Raw genomic sequence first — 21,785 nt, forward strand, 5'->3', positions numbered from 1 at the left:
ATGCTCCCTAAATGATGCAGTCATGTTTCTCTTCCTTAAGTTGCATACATGACTTAATAGCTTAGTACCTTTATCTAGCCACCCCCTTCCAGAGTTGAATTGTCTACTTTTCTAAGCTTTGTGACTTCAAAATAGAAATGTCTCAACCCTGACAGTATGAATTTGGAGCAGCTTTTGATAAACAGAATAATGCCAAGGGGATGAAGCACCACTGGACTAGCTACTGTGGAAGGGTGCGGTTATGTCCAAAAAAATCTCCATAAAAGGAGCTACCAAATAACCTCACTTCAATTTCTGCCCATATAGAAGAAGAGATCATTCTCTGGATTACATAGTGATTGATAAAGCAGTAAAAAAGCTTGCACATATTAATGCAAAAGAGCTCTGGGTCCAATCCATGGTACACTTTCCCTTCTAAGAAGACTGCATTTATTAACTTATGAATTTTATTAAACCATATGTACCTATAATTAGTAAGAACAAGGTGAAACAGGAAGTACACTTTTTAAAAGAACTATTTAAACACCAAGGGGGGAATTTAATAAAGCCTACACATTTTTTCCATGTACGCATCACACCACACTGCTAACACTGCGAACATTTTTAGATTCAGTAAGCACGACTGAGTGGCATGCACAAGCGTGCCAACATGGAACTTCCCTGGTATGCAAATCACCTCATAAGCAGGTGAATCTCATGAAAATGAAGCAGGTAGAGTGATCCAGCAAGCAGATAGGCAACTCTGCAGAACCTGTATCAGTGTCCGTAGTGTACACGAAAAAATTCCGTGTACAGGAATGTAGACAGAGAAAAGAGGCTGCAAAAATGCAGCTAGATGGACAGAAATGGCATACCATGTGCAGGTATAAGTGAAACCATCATATCTGTGTCTGAAAAATTAAAGGAAATAATTTAAATTAATTTTTTTTAATAATCTGGGCATGTTTGTGCAGTACACTGCAGTGCGCAAACATGCTTTAAAAAAACAAAACAAAAAAAAAAATTGGAAAAAACAAAAGTATTATTATGCGACAGAACTGTATTACAGGACCTTGAGTGGAGTATCTACAATAGTGCATTAATGGTATCGCTAATGTGGTAGGGTTTGAAGAGTGGAGCTTCCAGGCTATGAGCATGGATCCCTGTGTAAATGAGTTGGAGCTACTGAATAGCATAAAGGGGTGATTGTGTCCACATATCTCCTCCATATAGGCAGAAAACTATGCTAGTGTTTACAGAGAAGGTAGCTAACACCAGGGGAGGGTGTGTCCAATAACTTCTAAGCTTATTTCAGCTTAGCTGTACCTGGTTGCATGGTCTGCCACTGTGCTGAGCATACCCTTTCAGGGGGGTGTATACACTAACTTCTAAGCTTTAGTTAGTTAAGTGGAGCATGTTTCTGCAGCACACCTCTATGCTAACCATGGAAATCTGGGGCTGAGTACTAACTGCTATGCTTTGTTTACCTACGGGGCGTGCGTTTCCATGTTGAGTGTATCTAAAAGCCAATGACATATTAATTAGTTTTGCCCCCTGTTTAACTTAAACTAGGGCCATTAAATGATGTTAATGATAGACTAGACAGGTGCAATGCATCAGAGGTAGCCAATTACAGACTCAGCACCTACTATAAAGTATGCATACACCCTATAATCTGATTCTTCCCCCATACTCTGCACCATTGGAGTACAGACTTGGGAATCTTAACTGAAAGAATGCTAGGGGCTGCTGCAGGTCTGCTACATCTGTATGTGCTAGATGCTAAAGTCAGTGCTGCTGCTGCTGTTCTGACAATAGGCCTAGTCAGAGAAGGAGAAGAGTGTTCAGGACCTGGGTAACCTTCCAGGAGCTACATGAACTGGAGATTATAGAGCATTACAGGGTGGATAGGGACATACTGCAAGAACTCACTGAGCTCTGCCGCCCTCAACTCATGCCCAGAGCCAGCAGAGGGGAACCCATCCCAGTGGAAACAAATGTATGCATGGCCCTTAGGATACTAGCTACAGGTGCCTTCCAAAGACCAACTGGGGACATGATGGAGGTCTCACAGGCATCAGCATCCAGGGCATTCTACCAGTTCCTGGATACCATACTAGCAAATGCCAGTGAGCACATTTCTTTTCACCTCACCCTTAAGGTGAAGGCCAGCAATAATGCAACACTTCTACCATGTAACACACTACCCTGAGTTACTGGGTGCCATAGATTGCACTCATGTACACATCAAGTCACCACCCAGTGAGGAGGGTAAAATCTACATCAACCGCAAGCGGTACCACTCAATTAACTGCCAGGTCGTGTGCAAAGCCCAGGCTATTATCATGAATGTGTGTCCTGGCAGCCTTGGCAGTTATCATGACTCCCATATCTGGCATGCATCACAGTTGCACCAGATGTTTGCTAGGGGAGTCATCCCACATAGCCATATGGGGGATGCAGACTACACACTGGAACTGTGGATGATGACACCCATCAGAAATGCACACATACCCACAAAAGAATGCCATTATGAGGTACTCGCACAAACTAGGAACATCATAAAGTGTGTCTTTGGGCTTCTGAAGTCACGGTTCCAGTGCCTTGATATGTCTGGTGGAGCCCTGCACTATACTCCAGCCTCGTGTGTGCTGATATTCACATTATGTGCAATGATATACAATATGATCCTGTAGAAACAGATGCAGCAGGATCAGCAAAGGGAAGGGATACACAGCCCCCCACCATAGCCTAGGTCACCACATCCATACACTCACATGAGAACTCAGAGGAGGATCCCCCTGATGATTTCCCTGTAGGCAGAAGAAGGTGTGCCCAGTATGCACTGGCTTTGGTTAAGAGACAACGCATACATTCACTGACAACCTAGAGCCTTAGGGACTGACACCTTACTCCTACTCACATACGTATAGTAAAATTGCTGATGCCAGGCAGACCACACAACCTGTACCTATCCATGTATTGGCTGTGTACTGCTTGCATCAAACAGAGTCAGCCCTGAACTACAGTTCTGTCAACTGTTGTATTCACAAAGTAAGTCTCTAATCGACACAATACTTGTCAGGATTAATATAATACGGTATTGTATATAGGGATCTGCTGCATTTATGCAAGGAAATATAGTAGGCTATTTGGCCAGCTGTAACAGCCACATGGGACTACAGATACCGAGTACAACAGCATGTGTCCCCTAATAATCAGTAGGCCTCATGGTTGGAATATTCACTACATCAGTCAAGGGAAAGGTTAAACAGTGGAGTCACGTGATATTTGACTGCAGTCAATCCCAGCAGCTAATGTGCTGTTGTTACCTCACCCCCAACACAGCAGTGTTCCCATATAACTTCTTTAACAGTAAGTCAGTAGTGGTATATCAGCAGACCAGGCAATCTCAGGGCTGTAACATAGCACTCTACCACACATTGCATGTCTCACATACAGCAAAAATAACAAAGCACATATTTATGCTAATGAATGTGTAACGAATGACTCCTCTCTGTCTGGTAACCTGTCTAGCTCAGTGGAATAGGGAAGTTACCATGGGTGATGATGTTGTTGGTTCTAATTTAAAATATTTGCATATTTTGCACGTGAGGTATTGTTATGTCAGTGTTTTCACATACTGTCATTCTGTGTGTAGTGTAACATTATGAACCTCAGTCATATATTAAGTACAACAATCAGCTGGGGAATGGTGTGGACATTTTGAGTGAAGTGCAGCACTGCAGAAACAAGGACAGATGTCAAGGTCTATAACATATCTCTCAATCTCTTAGTACAAGAAATCTGGACCAAGCCTGACAAAATGCGAGGACAAAGGCCCACAAATAAGGGCATATTTTTAAACACTGCTCTCATAAACTTAAAAAGTTGCTTGAAATAACAGGATTTGTTCCAACAGACATTTTTCTCAAGGATTTGAAGTCAGAAACTGAAATGTGTGTCATTATTTAGTGACTTCAATCCTCAGTTCATCCAAGTGATTTGCCAAAAAAACACAAATTTTATGAGGAACAGACCAAAATTATGAGCCAAAACACAGGGCATTCTGCAAAACTCTGGACAGGTGTGAGGTATGGACTGTAACACACAAAATCCTGGATGGGACTACAGGTAGGCGTGGCCTGGAGTCACTGTATAAGTACTGACAGTCCCACTGTGCATGTCCAAACACTGAGTTAAAATGAGAGCAATTATGTTGCCCCATCATCATAATGACCTGTTATGTATAGAAATGTCTATACATATAGACATATACGTATACATATCTGTCAGTCACTATCTCTCTCTCAGATACATAGTATATCTATCGCTATCTATATATATATATATATATATATATATATATATATATATATATATATATATATATATATATATATGTGTATATATATATCACAATGATACATAGAATATCCCCATATATCTACATAATGCATATACATTTGGTAAGACATTGATTCAGGTCGTAGCCTGCTGTAGGTCCCCAACCATGTCCCAAGACTCTCACTCCATGTTCCTAAACACCCTGGAAACTATTAGGGTCCAAACCAACACTCTCATACTAGGTGACTTCAACTGCCCCTCCATCAACTGGAAAACTACTCATGCACCAATACACTGACCCAACGTTTCCTGCAATTCATCAATTCCAATGCCCTGGGCAAGGTCATTCTTAACCCCACTAAAGGAAGCAACATCCTTTACCTGGTTGTTACTAATATGGGCAACCGTTGCTCTACACTAATAGTCAAGTCCTCCATAGTTTGATCCGACCACAAACTAATCACCATGGAAATTCTCATTTCACCCATACCCCCCCCCCTCCGCAAAGGTAACTACCATGAAAAACTTCTCCAAAGCTGACTTTGGACTCCCAAAAACAGAGCTGGCTAACTTCACAGCACCCATATCAATGGAAAATAGATGCATGTCTACCAAATTATACACCAATGCACTGTATGAACATTTATATAAATGCATGAAACTAGCCATACCCAACAAAACCAAGATGCGCTTCTCCAAAAAAGGAAGCCAATCTGGTGGACCCCTGCCATTAATAAACTCTACAAGAGAAGGAAGAAACTATTGCAGAAAAAGATGAAGTCTCAAGACTAGAAAAACTCCCTTATTAGCCTCAACAAAAAGTTGAGATGCCTCATCAAAACCTCTAAAGCCAGCTATGAAGGCAGAATTGCGTCAGACACTAAAAACATCTACAAAGCCTTCTATAGTTATATCAAGAATCTCCAGAGCAATAGCTAGGTTTGCACTGAGTTACTGAACAATGGTACCTCCTATACTGAGCAAACAGATGTTGCCAACATACTGGCTGACAGATTCAGTGCTATCTTTTTCCCCCCCCCACAGGACCAATCACAATACCAAAGGAATGCTAGGCACCGACCATTACTGCAGCACAGGTTAAAACTGCATTGTCCAAGGCCAAGAATACAGCTTCCATGGGACCTGACAATATCCCTGGATTTTTTCTACATGAACTACAAAGTGAACTGGCACCACATCTGTGTGCCCTGTTCAATCATAGCCTTAACTCAGGCTTTGTCCCTATTGAATGGCGCACTGCTACAGTCATCCCTCCCCATAAAGGGAGAGTGACTACAGACCCTGGGAATTATCGCCCCATTAGTCTGATGAGTCTGATATGTAAGGCTATGGAGCACATCATCATGGACCTAATTAACAAGGATATAGGGAATCTCCAAACTATAGATTGCATGCAATTTGGTTTTGTGAAAGGTAGATCATGCCTGCTCAACCTGCTTGACTTCTTGAAGTCAGTCACGAGAGCTGTGGATGAGGGCAATGCAGTTCATACAGCCTTCCTCGATCTAGTCAAGGCCTTTGGCACCATTCCCCACTCAGGTATTATTGATAAACTCACCAAACTAGGCATCAACCCCTATATCACTAGGTATGTTGCAAATTGGCTCACAGATAGAAACCACAGTGTGAAAGAAGCAGACTCCAAGTCAGCCTGCTGACCAGTCACAAGTGGAGTCCCACAGGGATCAGTCCTGGGTCCTCTCCTGTTTGGCATCCACTTCTCAGAAGTCCAGGCCAACACGAAGAGACTCTGGTTGACCAAGTTCACAGATGACTGCAAGCTTGGAGCCATTATTAACTCCCCAAGTGATGTATACATCCTACAGAAAGAACTCACTGAGACCAATGACTGGTGTCAAAACCATGGCCTTAAGCTTAATGCCAAAAAATGCATCATCATCCCCTTTTAGAAAAACTCAGTCCCCACTAATTACCACATTGATGGGAGCCCACTGAAGGCATTATAAGAGATCTGGGGACACTGGTTGACAGCAGCCTCTCCTTCGACCACCACATTGCCACTGTGGTCAGAAAGTCCTTCCATGTGGCACATCTCATTACCAAGGGTTTTGCATCCAGGAAGAAAGAGGTCATCCTCTCTCTCTACTCTTCCCTCATTAGGCCAGTCATCAAGTATAATGCCCCATTTGGCATGTACCTCACTAGACACATGCAACAGCTGGAAAGGCCACAAAAGTGCCTCACGAACAATATCCTAGGCCTTACACACATGTCCTACATGGACAGACTCAAAAAACTATAGCTATTTTCTGTATCATATCATCTACTAAGAGGCAATCTCTGCTTAACTTACAAAGCCATGTCTGACCCAGCTCTGTTAGAAATGCTACAGCTAAAGAAATCCCAATCCCTGCACACCACACACTCCAGAGACCTCAACCTCATTACCACAATCAACAGAACATACTGGAGGGACAGGTTCATAACCTAGAGACTGCCCATGCTCTGGAATAGACTTCCCATACATGTCAAGTAGAACACCTCACTGGCTGTCTTCAAGAGAAATCTTGATGAGTTGATAGGAAATAGAAAGTTCACCCCAGAGATCACTGCAGTGGCTTTAGTTGATAGAGGCACTGGGAACTAACGTTGGGTGGCAGAATGCCAGGGCACTTCTATGGGCTAGGCTTATAAAGGCTCCAGGGCCATTAGTCTAGTACACACCTATGAACCTATGAACATACCATACACACACACAGCTACATTTATATATACATCCCTGTTAATTACATACATATGTGTGTGGATGTCTGTATTGTCCTACATACCCTAATAATGGTGAGTAAATCTGCACTATCACACATCCATACTGTTGCTCAAAGTATCCAAACTAAGGGTGCAGCAGTACATAATTCACTTACCTACAGACTCTTGTGCCTGCTGTTGTCACCAAGTAGAGAGATGCAGGAGGACAGGTAGTGTCAGGTACAATGTTGTCAACACATGCATGGACAGGGCACATTGTTCCTACCACCCACAGGTATGCCTACCTAACTGCAAGCAGCCATATATGGCCATACTGATAACTGTACACACATGGCTAGGATAATAATTATCCCACTGCTAGGATACTAGATGCAGATAAAAGTATAGAGCAATATCACTCTGCAGGCCACAGATGCTGTTCAACACAAGCCTAGTTTGTGTAATGCACAAGTGCTGTACCTGCAGTCAAACATACAACTGACTTAACTTGTGGTATGTGTGATAAGTACTGTGATCTATATTGAATAAGACTAGATAAGCAGGTTTTCTAATCCCACTCCAGGCTATTTGGTACATATGGTTGTGCGCAGAACAGCTGCCATACCCTCATGGGTTATCCAACTGCAGTGGTTATGCACACTTTGGCCCTTGAACTTGCTGCTGGCTTCCAAACTGCTGTCTTCTATAAGGCCTGATAATGTCATTCACCTTAAAACTACCAGCTGATAGTCTAATATCAGATGTAAGCCATGGCACGTGCGATATATACTGTGACCTATAGTGTGTAAGCCTAGACAGGTAAGGGTTCCAATCTCACTCCAGGCTACTTAGTGCACATATGTGTGCATACCCCTACAAAACAACTGCCATGCCCTCATGGGCTATCTATCTGCAATGGCTATACACATTTTGGCCTTGTAACTTCCTGCTGGCTTCCAAACTGCCTTCCTCTACAAGGTCTGATGATGTCATCTGTCTTAAGACTACCTGCTGACAGTGTAGTATCACACTTAAGCTGTGGCATGTTTGATATATACTGTGATCTATAGTGTGTAAGACCTAGATAAGTATGAGTTCTAATCTCACTCAAGGCTACTTGGTGCATGTGTATGTCTAGATGGCATACATATGACCACCTTGGTAACTTAGAAAGAGGTAGGGTTTTGCAGTATTTTATTTGTAGCGTGTGATTTTGCCCCTCAAAGGACTGACCACAAGGCCTGCTGATGTCATTAAACATAATATGTCCTGAACTGATAATACTAAAACACATAAGGTGTGTTGCAGCCATCATGTACCATCTTGCATCATGCATTTGTAGTGTGTATCATTACATAGGTAAGTGTTCTCATCTAATACAGCCAACTTGCTCTAAGTGTGTGCTTTGGCATGTTCTGTATGCAGTGATTGGAAGTGCTGCTAGCTTCAATGTAGCCATGCTTGTGTGTGAGCCTGTTAGATAATTTTACATCATGTTATGGAACCATAGGACATTTGAACTTCACTAGTGTAATGGACATACAGCCCTCAAAATCATAGACATCTTTATATTCATAGTTACAGGATCAGCACATATTGCCAAGAGGGCACAGACAGATGCGCTGTATTGAGATGAGAGTCACCCAGGTAGTCATACAGATGGCATGTGCTGAGGTGCACTGAGGTGCTCAGTGTAGCTTTAGGCAGGGTTCTGTTTCAAGGGTGTATTTAAGTCTGCTAGATAAATCTCTCCAACAAGCATGTAGCACTGACATCACATATGAGGTTAATGTCCTTAGTGAGTTATCCATCTACTATGCCTCCTACAAATAGGTAGCATATGCAATCAAGCAGGGTCACATATTGCCCCATATGCAAGGCACAGATCACCTCTGAGTACACTATATGCCACAGGTGACAATGACACTCATTGCAGATCATCCCCATTGAACACATACTGAAGATATGAAGTGTCCTTGTGAGGGACCATACTGTTGTGTGCACTTGCCAGTACTGCTTGGAAAGGTACATCACCAAATGGCCATTGCACTCAGATATTGGCATGCTGAGGGAAGAGTACTTGGAGGTTATGAGTATGTCACATAAAGGTCACTCTGGCCTCAGATATAGCATATAATTCCTGCCATACCACTGTAGAGACATGGTGATCAGAGGCAAATTAGGTGTAAACCTATGTGGCTAAGTCTGCGTGCCCAGTTCGTTCACCCCTGAGTATGTACATCACATTTTGCAACTTATGTGCTATTTACCAGGTACATAGGTCTAACTGATGGAAATGATACTACATATACATTTTCATGGTGTTTATGGCCTTTAGTATGTCAATAGGCATGTGTTTACAATACCGTCTTGCAGGATAGTGACATACCACAGAGACTCTATGAGAGCTCACAATTTGCAGGCATCAGCCAACATTGTTAGCCACAGTCAATCAGTAGTCACATGTATTGTGTTTGAAGGAATTCCAAGCAGTAAAGGACCCAAGACTGTACCCTGTTGAGCACTGCTGCTTACAGATCAGCTACTGGGGGTGGATGTCCCTATGTTCTGTATGTGTGCCAGCAATGGGCCACTTAGTAACCTGCTTTGTAAATGTTGCTTGAGCAGGAGATATAGTTAGATGTCTTGGCTCAGTCTAGGGGGTTGTATGCCCTGATGTTCCCTCACCCAGGTAAATAGTGACTGCAAAACCAAGAAAAGAAAAAAAAACAAAAAACAAAAACAAAACAAGCAAACAGCCAGTTCAATACAGCAGACGCTTAGCTAGCGCATATATAGTAGAATGAATAAATACAACAACAACACCCACCACCATATATATATCATAATAATTAAATAAAAAATTACATTAATCATTTATCATAAAAAAAAAAAACAATCATAGTGATAAAAAATTTATATTATTATTAAATATTTGAAAAATTCTTGTTTCAGAAAAAATCTATAAAGATTTTTCCTATTGTTCCTAAACTGTCCTTTAAAAGAGGTCAGAATAATGTTGTTTTGAAAAGTGTCTTTATTAAAAAAGGTGATGATAGATTAATTAAAAAACTATTTATATCTTGAAATATAATATTATGCTCAGGCTACTACTCGAGTAGCTAAGCTGTATTAAATTCTGCTTGTGAACTGGCTGTTGTTTTCTAAATAGTGACTGCCCCTGAATGTCCACCATGTATAATAGCCATGCTCCCCCTGTCACACATCCAAACTGTGTACAGTAAACTGTGTGTCGAACACATATATGTGTACTGATCAGCTCCATGATGATTGCCCCTATGGGCATATGGATATGAATACTCAGAAAAAGTGGTATATAGTTATGTTGGTTAGTGGATGCACCACCTCTGTGCAAGGCTATAACAGTTGTTGTTGTCCACTCAGCGGGTGTGCAGCCAGTAGTGTCAGTATGATTGCAAGGGCTTCCCAATGGTGTTAGTCATCCTTGTCAGATCACAGGTGGGATGCAGCCTGGAACATTAGCATGTGCAATAGATGCTGCGTATTTTCCAATGAGAGGCCAGTTATGAACTGATCTGTAAATATGGAAGTTATGAGACAGGTTGTAGGAATGTCATGAATGTCATGTGTCACGTGGTGGGGACAAAGGACTGTAGTTGATGCAGATAGTGTGGGTGTACAGGTTAGGTATGAGTACAGACCCATCATATGTGGTATCATGACGCATGATGTCATTGACAATCTGGGCCTGTCCTTTGAAGTCACACATGTAACCACACTGTGCATTGTGGTTCTGCTTTGTGTGGGTGGCTACCTTTGTCACTTACCATGTCTACACAACATCACAATAACACTATATGCTTCTTTTAGCTGAGGAGGTAGTGCCTCAATGTTAGGGGGCACCCTCACCCCAACTGTCACACAGCACCGTCTATCTGTTATTACACAGCCTGCTAATGGCAGTTGTCCACCAGTCAGGTTTGCTGAACCATGATGAGCCTCTGTCCCTCCTATCATGTACAGCCAAATTCATTGCAGTTGTATTGCTGCTGACATAATGTATGGGTGTAGAGCTCTACATATTTGCCTGTCCAATCTGAAGGGGGAGGTGCAGTCATGCTATCTCAACCATCCCACAGGAGGTAATACATGGCTGTCTTGACATATATGTCTGTATTGTCTGCAAGTGGTGTATGTGCCAGTAGTTCTAAATAGACTGATCTGTGGTCAGATGCCACCAGGGAGGATTTCACATTGGGGAGGTTGTTTACTGGTCACCCATATTGGTAAACACATGCACTACTTTGATTCCCCATATGGAGATGTCACAGCAATGCTGCAAGGCATTGTAGGTAAGGACCAGGACCATCCTTTGGGCAAGTGAGATGCAGCATGACTAGGCAACATAGTGTGTACATATTACACTTCCCTAGTGTGTTTGTCTGTACTGTGTACAGACAGCTTGCATGACTCTCTTCTTACAACATGCTGGAAGTAACTGCAATACTTACTTGCACAGAGGACAACTAGCATGTAGTGCCAAGAGGTGTCCACAGATCTCTGAGTCATGTCACCTGAAATGCCATGATAGGAGTTAGCATCACTGACACTATTGCACACCTACTGACACTGGACCAAACACTGTTACTTTTGCTCCAGGCCAGATCATTCCTACCGACTGTAACTGGCAGAGCCCATTGAATGTTAAACCATGCAATGGATGTTGGACACATGTCTCACTCCAACAACCATGGGCTGACAAGGTGTATGACAATATTAGGCCAGCATACCTTGCTGGAAACTGTGTATGTCATGTACAGAGTGTTATGTCAGCTGGTGGATAGGCAAGTGTCTGACAGTTATACTCTGGGAAGAAAGCATTGGGCAACTTATGCCACAATGATGCCAGGCACCAGTGGAGTTCACCATCCTCCATTATTGGCATACCCCACCTTCCTCTTCCCTCTCTGCAGTCACAGCCACTGTCAGTGACCTCTGATTGAATACATTAGCAGGTGATTGCATACTGAAACTGTCACAGAATCCCACACAGAACCAAAAGTTATCCAGGATAGCCTAAGACACAGTCAGTTGTCCTCTGAGCACTGAGAAAGACTAACTGCCAATGACTGCACAATATTACCCTGTGGGAAATCATCCATCCCTGCAAAATAGTGTAGTGTCCGCACACCTTACACAGTTGAGCCATTACACATGGGGTTATGGACACATATAGTAATGTAACCTTTGACTCTCACTGGTTGGTAAAATGTATGGATGCATTCACTGTTGTACAACCTATATCAGCAGGTTTGGGATGTACATCCCAGACTATCACTGCTATACTGAATGTGGCAGTCATCACACCTATCATTGTGTGCAATTGCACCCTTGCTATGTCACTGCACAGGCATATCGTACACCTGCAGCAGCCGCACAGGTCCCACGGTACACCAATACACAGTGCAGATAACATGTCCTATGGAGTCTGTATTATGACCGTACATGTGTATTCTGTCTCCTAAATACTTTGGAGGGGACGTGTTATGGCTCCATACAGGGAGGTGTTGGATCCCATTGTATACATCCCGTGAATCCATGAGAAAACTAACACATGTCTCACCTGTTCTACATGCATACAGCATCACTGTAGTCTACATAGTACATGCTGGAGTGACATGTATGCAATACAGACAGTAAGTCCTACATGAAACAGGCCCCCCATGCATGTGAAGCACACATTTGCTGTGACACAGCATGTGCAGGTTACAAAATGAGATGCAGAACATGCCAATCATGACTGGTGTTGGGCAACTGTCTTTATTGGACACAGGATATTTGTAGATGAGCCATCTTTGTCAGGACAGCTTGTAGATGTGTGTGTCCCCAAAACCCTGGTGACACTTATCAGGGGTAGCAGACCTTTTCACAGATTAGGAATGCAGAAGTATACTGAATGCCAGTATTGTCCTTGTTAGCCTGTTATACACATATGAACCTATGGAGCCATGGACTTATAGTGCTGTACCTTGCTGAAGACATATTTGTGCTGTGCTGTCATGGCATCCTGTGCTGCTTTATTGCCACTGTGTATCCATAGGTTATCCCAACAGACTTCTGAAACAGAAAAATAAACAGGTCCGTGACACTCCTGTTATTGTGTGAAACTATACAGCTATTACAACATCACACAACATAAGGTACACAAAAGTATGAGGGGTACTCGTGACAAATGCCAGCATACAGTACTTGTCATTAACCACTACATGCGGCATGTCAAAACAACACTGCATTACATAAGTATATGTTAACTAATATAGTCACCTGTTCATCAGACACATAGCTTCATTTCCCTGCATCAATGGTGAGGATGACAGGGATGTGGCACAGGTAACATCACTTGCACTGGATATTGTGTGGGGGTGAATGAACCATAGGCTGACCCAAAAGGTTGAGAGCATTTGTGTGCTTCAGAAAAGGAAGCAGGTAAGATGGACCATGGAAAGGTGCTGTGTGTGTCTGTAGGTGACCTGCATTTGATGTGTGTGTGTGTGTGTGTGTGTGTGTGTGTGTGTGTGTGTGTGTGTGTGTGTGTGTGTGTGTGTGCATATACACAGTCAAGCTGAGTGTTAGCCCTACATGTGTGTGTGTGTGTGTTGGACATCCTTGGACCGTAAATGGTAGAGTTGACAGTTTGCTTTCTCCAGCCCCAAACATGAGAAATGGAATGGTGCCAGTACCTGATGGTGACTGCTGTCTGCTGGGACTGTGTCCCCCGTGGGAATGCCCAGGACCATGAGCCCATGGCCTACCACATTATGGTGTGGACAGCACACTCTCCTGTGTAGCACTGGATGTACTGCCACTGCATGATTGTGCATGGCCACATGGACTCTCAGCAGATGGGGTTGCTAACCAGTGTCCACGAGTCTGATGCTTAACTCCAACCACATGTTCCAGCACAAACAATGTGCAGTCCAAGATAGACACTGTTTCAGCCCACCTTCTGTCCACTGCATCATTCAACCAATCCAGGATGTCTACAATGAGGTGGAAGTAGTCACAGATGTCAGATTGTACTGCATTCATAACCCAAAGCATACATCTGGTTTTGCATTCAGAACATGCCTGTGCCTCTGTGATGACCTGAAACATGCGCTGAGTGACCCATGATATGACACCTGCAACAGGTTGTGGATGAACAGCAGGCCTCCTACAAGCACCACTGTCAATCTGCCTGTGTGGGACCTCACCAGTTCTCTGGCTATGGCTAGTGTCTACACTCAGTGGAGCCATAGTTGCCACACTTTCCTGTTCAATGTCCCCACCATCTGATTTTTCCAATATGTTTGGCCTCTGGGGACTGGATATGTGGGGGAATGCTGACTGTGTGCAGTGATAATGAAGGCAGAAGAAAGATGTTTACCTCTGGGACAGATTCAGCCCATGGTTCCCCCATCTGTGCCTCACTGTGGCCAACATCATCATCAGAGTTTGAAGAGACACAGACATCAGGTTGTGTAGGGGACAGACACCAACCAACCCCCCACCACTGGTCACCTGTGATAAGAAAGATGAGAGCAGTACATGAATGCCTGCATTATTGTATACAAAATAATCCACCAATATTCATAATAACAAAGCCCCACAACTGGATTAGCAGTCAAACATTTTTCTTCTCCGCTTTCGTCCAAAGCAGACTTTCTCAGAACAAAATACACACTCAACTCAAGACCTTTCCAACAATCACTTCAAGTAAATCAAGTAAAACTTGACCAGTAAAATTTGCATTTTAATTAATCAATATGAAACTATACTTGATAAAACAACACATAAACACCCAGTGCACCTATCTTAACAAATATATTGAAATACACATTTCACTGCCTAATTTATTTCCCTTTCAACCTTTTGATTTTTAAAAGGCATTTTAGAGTAATTGCCTCATTTACACCAGGAGGCTTATCTACTCTTAACTGTCACTGCCAAAGTGTTTCATTTTTGCTCCAATACACTCCTGTGATTACCCATCCTAAGATCTTTAGGTTCCTGTTCCAGACTGGAAAATAAAATCATTCTACTCTGTTTACACATGAAAGTATGTCTAAATAGGACATTATATTGGCCTTTAACTTGAAAAGAATATAAATGTTCCTTAACAAAACAATGTCATGCCTATGAGGAGCAGGACCATGGCCTTGGCCAATATCTGATGGACCTGTGAAAGTTGAGGGTGAGGTAATGTCAGTACCAAGCCATGTTGCAGCACAACAAGGTAATACATGTATGCATTTCAAATTTACAGTAGCTTCTGTGTTACTTGTTGTATTGTTCACATTCTGAATATGAGATCACAACTGAGGTTAACCCCCCCCCAAAGAACAGAGACCTGACACCCACATAAAGGTATTTACAGCCTGACACACTGACTGTTACAGTATTACAATGCTGATAACAGTAAGCCTACCTGCATGCTCCTCTGCTGTGGAAGCAGTGGAACCCACCTCCATGATGTATGGTGTGATGGATGCCTGGGAGCTGTCGTGTGTGCCTAGGTATGTCAAGAATTCCTCAGTGGTGAGAGTTGTTGTTCTGCTGCAGACCCTCCACCAGTGACAGCACGATCCCTAGCCACACCTGTTGCCCTTCATCATGTGGCATTGATCATGTATGTTGCACGGTGTCGAACCTGCTGATATTTCCTGCCCTGATGGCTTGTGCCACTGACATCATGGACAAGGTCTTCCCACAATGCAGCCCACTGTTCCATGTTTTGTCTCCCTCTGGACAGTAGGATGTGATGATGTTGCCTTGGTCCTTCCAGTACAATTTCATTTTCTGCATCAGGGAAGGGCGCATGGCATTTAGGGTACATGATTCCTGAAAGACAGCAAAAAGGAACACATTACAGGATCACATACATCAAAGTACACTATGTAGAGATACACCAAGGACAAAATGGCTGGCACTGTCCACTGCATGCTCATACATGTCATACTCCACAGTGTATAAACATACTAAGTGTGTGGATACAAATGAGATAGTAGCAATAGTCAGGTATTTCCATGTGGGCCATGACAGATACTACTGTATGATCATACACCCAACACTTGAGTCTACTGTGGTGTGTCCCCTATGGGCAACCTCCCAATAATATGTCATGGGAACAGTGCCACACAAATAGAAGTGTGATATTACATCCAGTATAAAGGGACAGCCAATGAGACCAGTGTGCCACAATGACAACAGACAATGTACCCTTGATGTATAGTACATCCTGTGTAGGTTTAAGACAGCAGGAGATCAACGGCATGTCATTATCACAGGTCTAGGACAGGCTTAATGCTGTATTCCATACCCCCTGTATGTCTGTTCACCCATCTGCATCCTGTAGTACATAAAATCAATTACATACCTGATGGAGTGCAGTACTCCTCTGTTGATATGTGGTGATAGTAAAGTTGTCACAAAGGCCTGCTCTGTGTGAAGAAAGTCTCATACAGAATGGTTCTCCATCGCCAGCTGCTTGCCTTTTAAACATGCTTCTTATCCATTGGTGATTGCCTGTAAACCAATCTGAGGGTCTGAAATGCTAATTGCAGCCAACACAGCTGATTTGCACTATCATCAGTCAATGACATGCAACCGCTGTACAATATATAAGGGCTTCATATAGATTAGGACCCCTTTCTGATATGTTGTGCTGGACATTACTAAGGTGAGGAGACTACATCATCACAGAGGGTAGGTCAGTAGCAGAAACCTTTACATAGAGAGGTGCATGCTACAGGCTGCAGGTAATAGACACAGGCAGAGAGTGTGAACACTTTGAAGGACAACATGCTGTAGGAGTAACTGTGGGAGCTGTGTCAGCCTTGTTGTAGAGGCAGAGCCAGAGTGAGGCTACCCTTTCCACTCCAAATAAGGCATGTGTTTAAGGTAGGTATGTTAGTTACTGGTATCAGTAACAGAGTACTAGGCAACATGTTTGGTGTGTACTTCAGTAAGATGGGGGTATAAATGTAAAAATATGTCCACCATTTGGGCAACTGCCAGGCCATGTGATACAGTCTGCTAGCAATTTGCATGGTGTATGAGAGCAGGCCTTGTTACAAGTAGGGACTTCCAATGTGTATGTTAGCTGTGCAGCTGTGTTAATCTGCACAGTGACTTTGGAAGGATTGTGTGGTGCACTCTGATATTAGTGGCTCTCATTTGCAGTACCTGCCTTGACATTCACTGTGAATGCATATTAATGCATGACATGACACTTTATTCATATGCAGTTTTACTCTAGGGATATGTGATCTGTGTTTCTACCTGCAGGCCTGTGACTTCCATCAGTGACAAGCAGAAATGTAATTTGAAATGCATTGTGTGGATAAAGAGTGCATGACTCAGTCATTAATTACTGAATTCCCAATACTGTACATTCACTTCTACTCATCAATGGATTTGAACCCAGGACTGTGTGTGGTAAAATGGACTGTTTACAAGGCAATTAACAGACAGATCTAGTGAGTCACTGCTACAGCAGGTGTATTTGGAAGATATATGTGCACACATTCAGGCTGTGACATACATTTTCTACATCCATCAGTATGTGCATGGCTTTATATGTGTGCACCAGGGTCCCATTTGAACATGTATTTTGCTATTAATGCCTTAGCAGGTTTCTTTCTACATGTTGCTGCTGACGGGCACATTTACCTGCTATCACAGGCCTCACTTACATCCATTATCATGTCTTTGGCTGTCTAGTGGTTACTATTGCACCAGTGTCCAAGGTACTCTCCCGTTTTTTTCCATTACTGTTTAATCAAGTTTGCCCAGTGTGATGCGGCGCACATCTCCGCTGATACATGCTTAATGACTGTAACTAGCAATTGCTATGTTTTGTTTAAACCATATGTTTTAATTAAGAGTCGTGTGGTGTGGCAGGTTAAAGCAGTGATCTGCAGCTGTGATGGTGCTGGGTTTGAAATATGGGACAGGTGTTTATATTCTGAGTGTGTATTACAAGTTTAAAAACAAATATAGTCAATATAGCTCTATTTAGCTGAGGTTAGCGAAATTATAAAGAAAACAAGATACAAAAGTGGTGAAATAGGGTGCAAGCAGGGGGAAAACATAATAAAAGGCAGGTAGGGATGTGCAGGAAGGGTGTAGGAAAGAATCATGTCTATCCATTTCTTGTACAGCAACAACTGTGCACTTTGACAGAATTTGTAGATAAATTTGGACTTTCACTCCTAGAGAGAGTGGTGAGGACAACATAACTGTACTGTCAAGCCAATTGGACCAAATTACATGTTTCCAGTGGACACGTGTGTGAAATGGAGAACTATGTATGGGACAATATTTTTTTTGGGGGGCAGGTGCCCATTTTTTTTTTATGGTGAGAATGGAATCTTGAGGAAAGGACATAGGTATGTGTGAGGGAGTTAAGTTGAGTAGGTGAGGATGCACTTGCAGTCAGAGAAGGCAGACAAGACAGCAGATGGGGGCAATGTGTGATACAAGAGGGATGAACACCTTGGATAGGGAAGGTGTTGGGAAATCTAAGTCTCGTGCCTCCAGTCATCAGCAGCATAATTCACATCCCCACCCATGGAACTGTTGGCACTGGTCATTTACTGCCCTGGGGATGGCAGTTCTGGAGGCTCGACAGCAGGCTGAGGCTGCCCCACCAGTTCAGCCAGCATGCCTTCAATCTGGCGCAGATGGTAGTCAAACCCATGGCGGATTATCCTACACACCAAGACCAGCAGCTCATCCATGGTGATAACACCCCCTCCACCATCTCTCCCAGATAGGGAATGGGCCCCATCTCATGGGGCAGTGCTATCTGACACCACAGGTAGTGCAGGGGTAGCAGAGGGGCCACCACTGGTCTGGGTCCCAGAGGTGCTGGGACCTGGAGCAATGGCCGGATGAGGCAAGGTAGGCAGATCAGCCGGAACCGGCCTAACTTGACATGCTGTGGTAAATGAGGTATAGCAATAAGTTATGGTTAGTAATAACCAAACCATTGGTAGTATTAACAGAATGGAACATTGTTTTAATTAATCCAAATGCACATTAATGTATATTATGTGTAACACAACATTAAGTCACATAACAGTCAGTATGTTAACAGCATGCCAGTAAGAAGTAAACTATAAGGCCAGCAAACCAGTTAGTTTAACAGAATATGTTAATATTGATTCATAATAACACATAACAATAATACATTACATTTTGCAAAAATATAGCTCAACAAAATATGTTAATATTACATCATAATAATAAATAAGAATAATAAATAAATGAAGATAAGGGGTGGAGAGAGAGAGAGAGAGAGACAATCCATTACTGGCAATGCAGACTATAGCCCTGAAAACACTGATAATAAATACTCTACAGGTGTGTAGTGTCAGTTTTGAGTACAGTGACTTCAATTCTCTTATAGCTGATGTAGCATGTACATAACTCTCAAGTTGTTAGCATGGGTCAGTATTGGCCGAGCGATAACAAATGCAGGTACACAACTACACAGAACACTTTCACATAATGTGGACTTCTATAACTACCAAGGTGTTCAGTAAGCAGATTAGGTAATACATTGTATTCCAGGTAAAAATTTTTCTGGTAATCCTGTGACAGAAGGATTAGGCAGTTTTAATTACAGTACATGAAATTGTGACACTTGAGAGGCATGTTTGTGTACAGTACATAAACTAGACATCCGTCATGCCTTAGTTGGCAAGCATAGGAATAGAACCCAATAGCTGTGACTGTAGGGGACATCTGCAAATAATGTAACATTGACTGCAGCAGCTTAGTACAGACATGCAAGGGATATAGCCATTCTGGGAATATGGACAGGACTAGTCCAAATTAGCTTAAAAAGTACGGACACCAAAATGTTAGCACTTTCATTCACTTTATTTAACGTGAACTTCTTCAGAAACAACTCACTCCACCCTACAAGCACTTTATATAATAAAAATTGATCACATGTTCAATGATGTCAGAAATAATTAATATCATTTACAATACATTCAATTTATATATAAAAAAGCAGAAATTCTCTGCACTTTAACAAAGTTATAATAAAACATAAAAAATACCAAAAAAGTTAATAACTAATTCATGTCATATGTAAGAAACACTTTATATTAATAGATGCATTTAATCCAGGAGCTTGGTCTGCTCCTAGATATACCTGCCACAATGATTCTTTACACTCTAACATAACCTTACTACCTCCTATAAAAGTTTCTTGAGGAACACTATCTAAGACAGAAAAAGTAAATTTTTAAAAATTATTACACATGGTAGAATGCCTACCCAATGCCTTAGCCAAATCTTTCTTCTTAATGGCTAAAAGATGCTCACAAATTATTTTCTTGAGACATCTTGTGGTCATTCCTATATAGTAACTTGGACATGACAAACACTGGGCTATATACACCACCATCTCACTATGGCAGGTATAATAATTTATAGACCAATGTGTCTTATTTATATGAGAAAATTGAACTGAAGAAGAATTACTAATATATCTGCACTGTCTACAATGGTGACATGCATAAGTGCCTTTAGACTTTATTCTACTTTCCCTAGTAAAGTCAGTTTGATTTTCTCCTTTTTCTAATATACTTTTAATATTTACAACTTTCTTAAAAGTAAAGTTAGGTCTTACTCCTATAGCTTTAGTTAATTCCTGATTACCTAATAATATCTTCCAATTATCTATTATAATATTTTTAATAAGCCACATTTCATTTGAAATAGGTAAAACAAAAGCACTTAAACATTTTTGGTAGAAACAACCGTATTTGAAATCTGTACACCATTGATTGTAGAAGGTGGTAGGCAAAGGGACAAAATAGGACAAGCTTTGTCCTTTCTTAGCCTCATAACTTCTTTTTCAATAGATTCTAACCATACTGCTTGATAACCTCTTGCCACAAAAAGTGTTGTCAAAGTTTTCATCTCATTAGTAAAAATAGTATCTTGTGATGTTAATCTACTTAATCTAATGAGTTGCCCCTTAATTACTCCTTTTTTCACGTGAAATGGGTGCAAACTTTCTTTATGCAAATATTGATTTTCAAATGTTGATTTTCTGTAAATTTTACTAGCAAACTGTTTAGACGTTGATTCATAGTTAAGGTTTAAGTCAAGAAAATTTAACCTTAAACTGTACGCTCCTACAGAAAATTTTAAGAAATTCGTAGTGTTGTTTAAATAACTAACAAAGTTGTTAAACTCCTCAGCAGTACCATGCCAAAGAAAAAACAAGTCATCTATGTAACGACAATAAAATAAAATATTTTCACTATAGTTACTATTGTCGATGAACATGCTTTCCCAATTTGCCATTACTAAGTTGGCATATGCTGGAGCTACTCTTGCACCCATTGCAACCCCTGAAATTTGCTCGTATAATTCATCATTAAATTTAAAAAAATTATTATCAAGCACCAGTTCCATTACAGTACACAAAGTATTAATCTTACTGTTATGTAAATTACTATATTTTGATAGATATTCTCTCAGGTATTCTATTCCTATCTCCTGATCTATACAAGTGTATAATGACATTACATCTAAAGATGCCATGCAAAATTCTTTATCTGGTAGTTCTAAATTTCTTAGTAACTCAAGCAAATGCCAAGAGTCTTTCAAATAGTATTTAGATGCCTGCACAATCAGGTTAAGAATATAGTCCAACCAAGAAGAAAGAGTTTCAGTCTTAGATT

The sequence above is a fragment of the Protopterus annectens genome, chromosome 6.part0, assembly GCF_019279795.1.
Source record: "Protopterus annectens isolate FY-2018-M chromosome 6.part0, PAN1.0, whole genome shotgun sequence".
Taxonomy (NCBI): Eukaryota; Metazoa; Chordata; order Ceratodontiformes; family Protopteridae; genus Protopterus; species Protopterus annectens.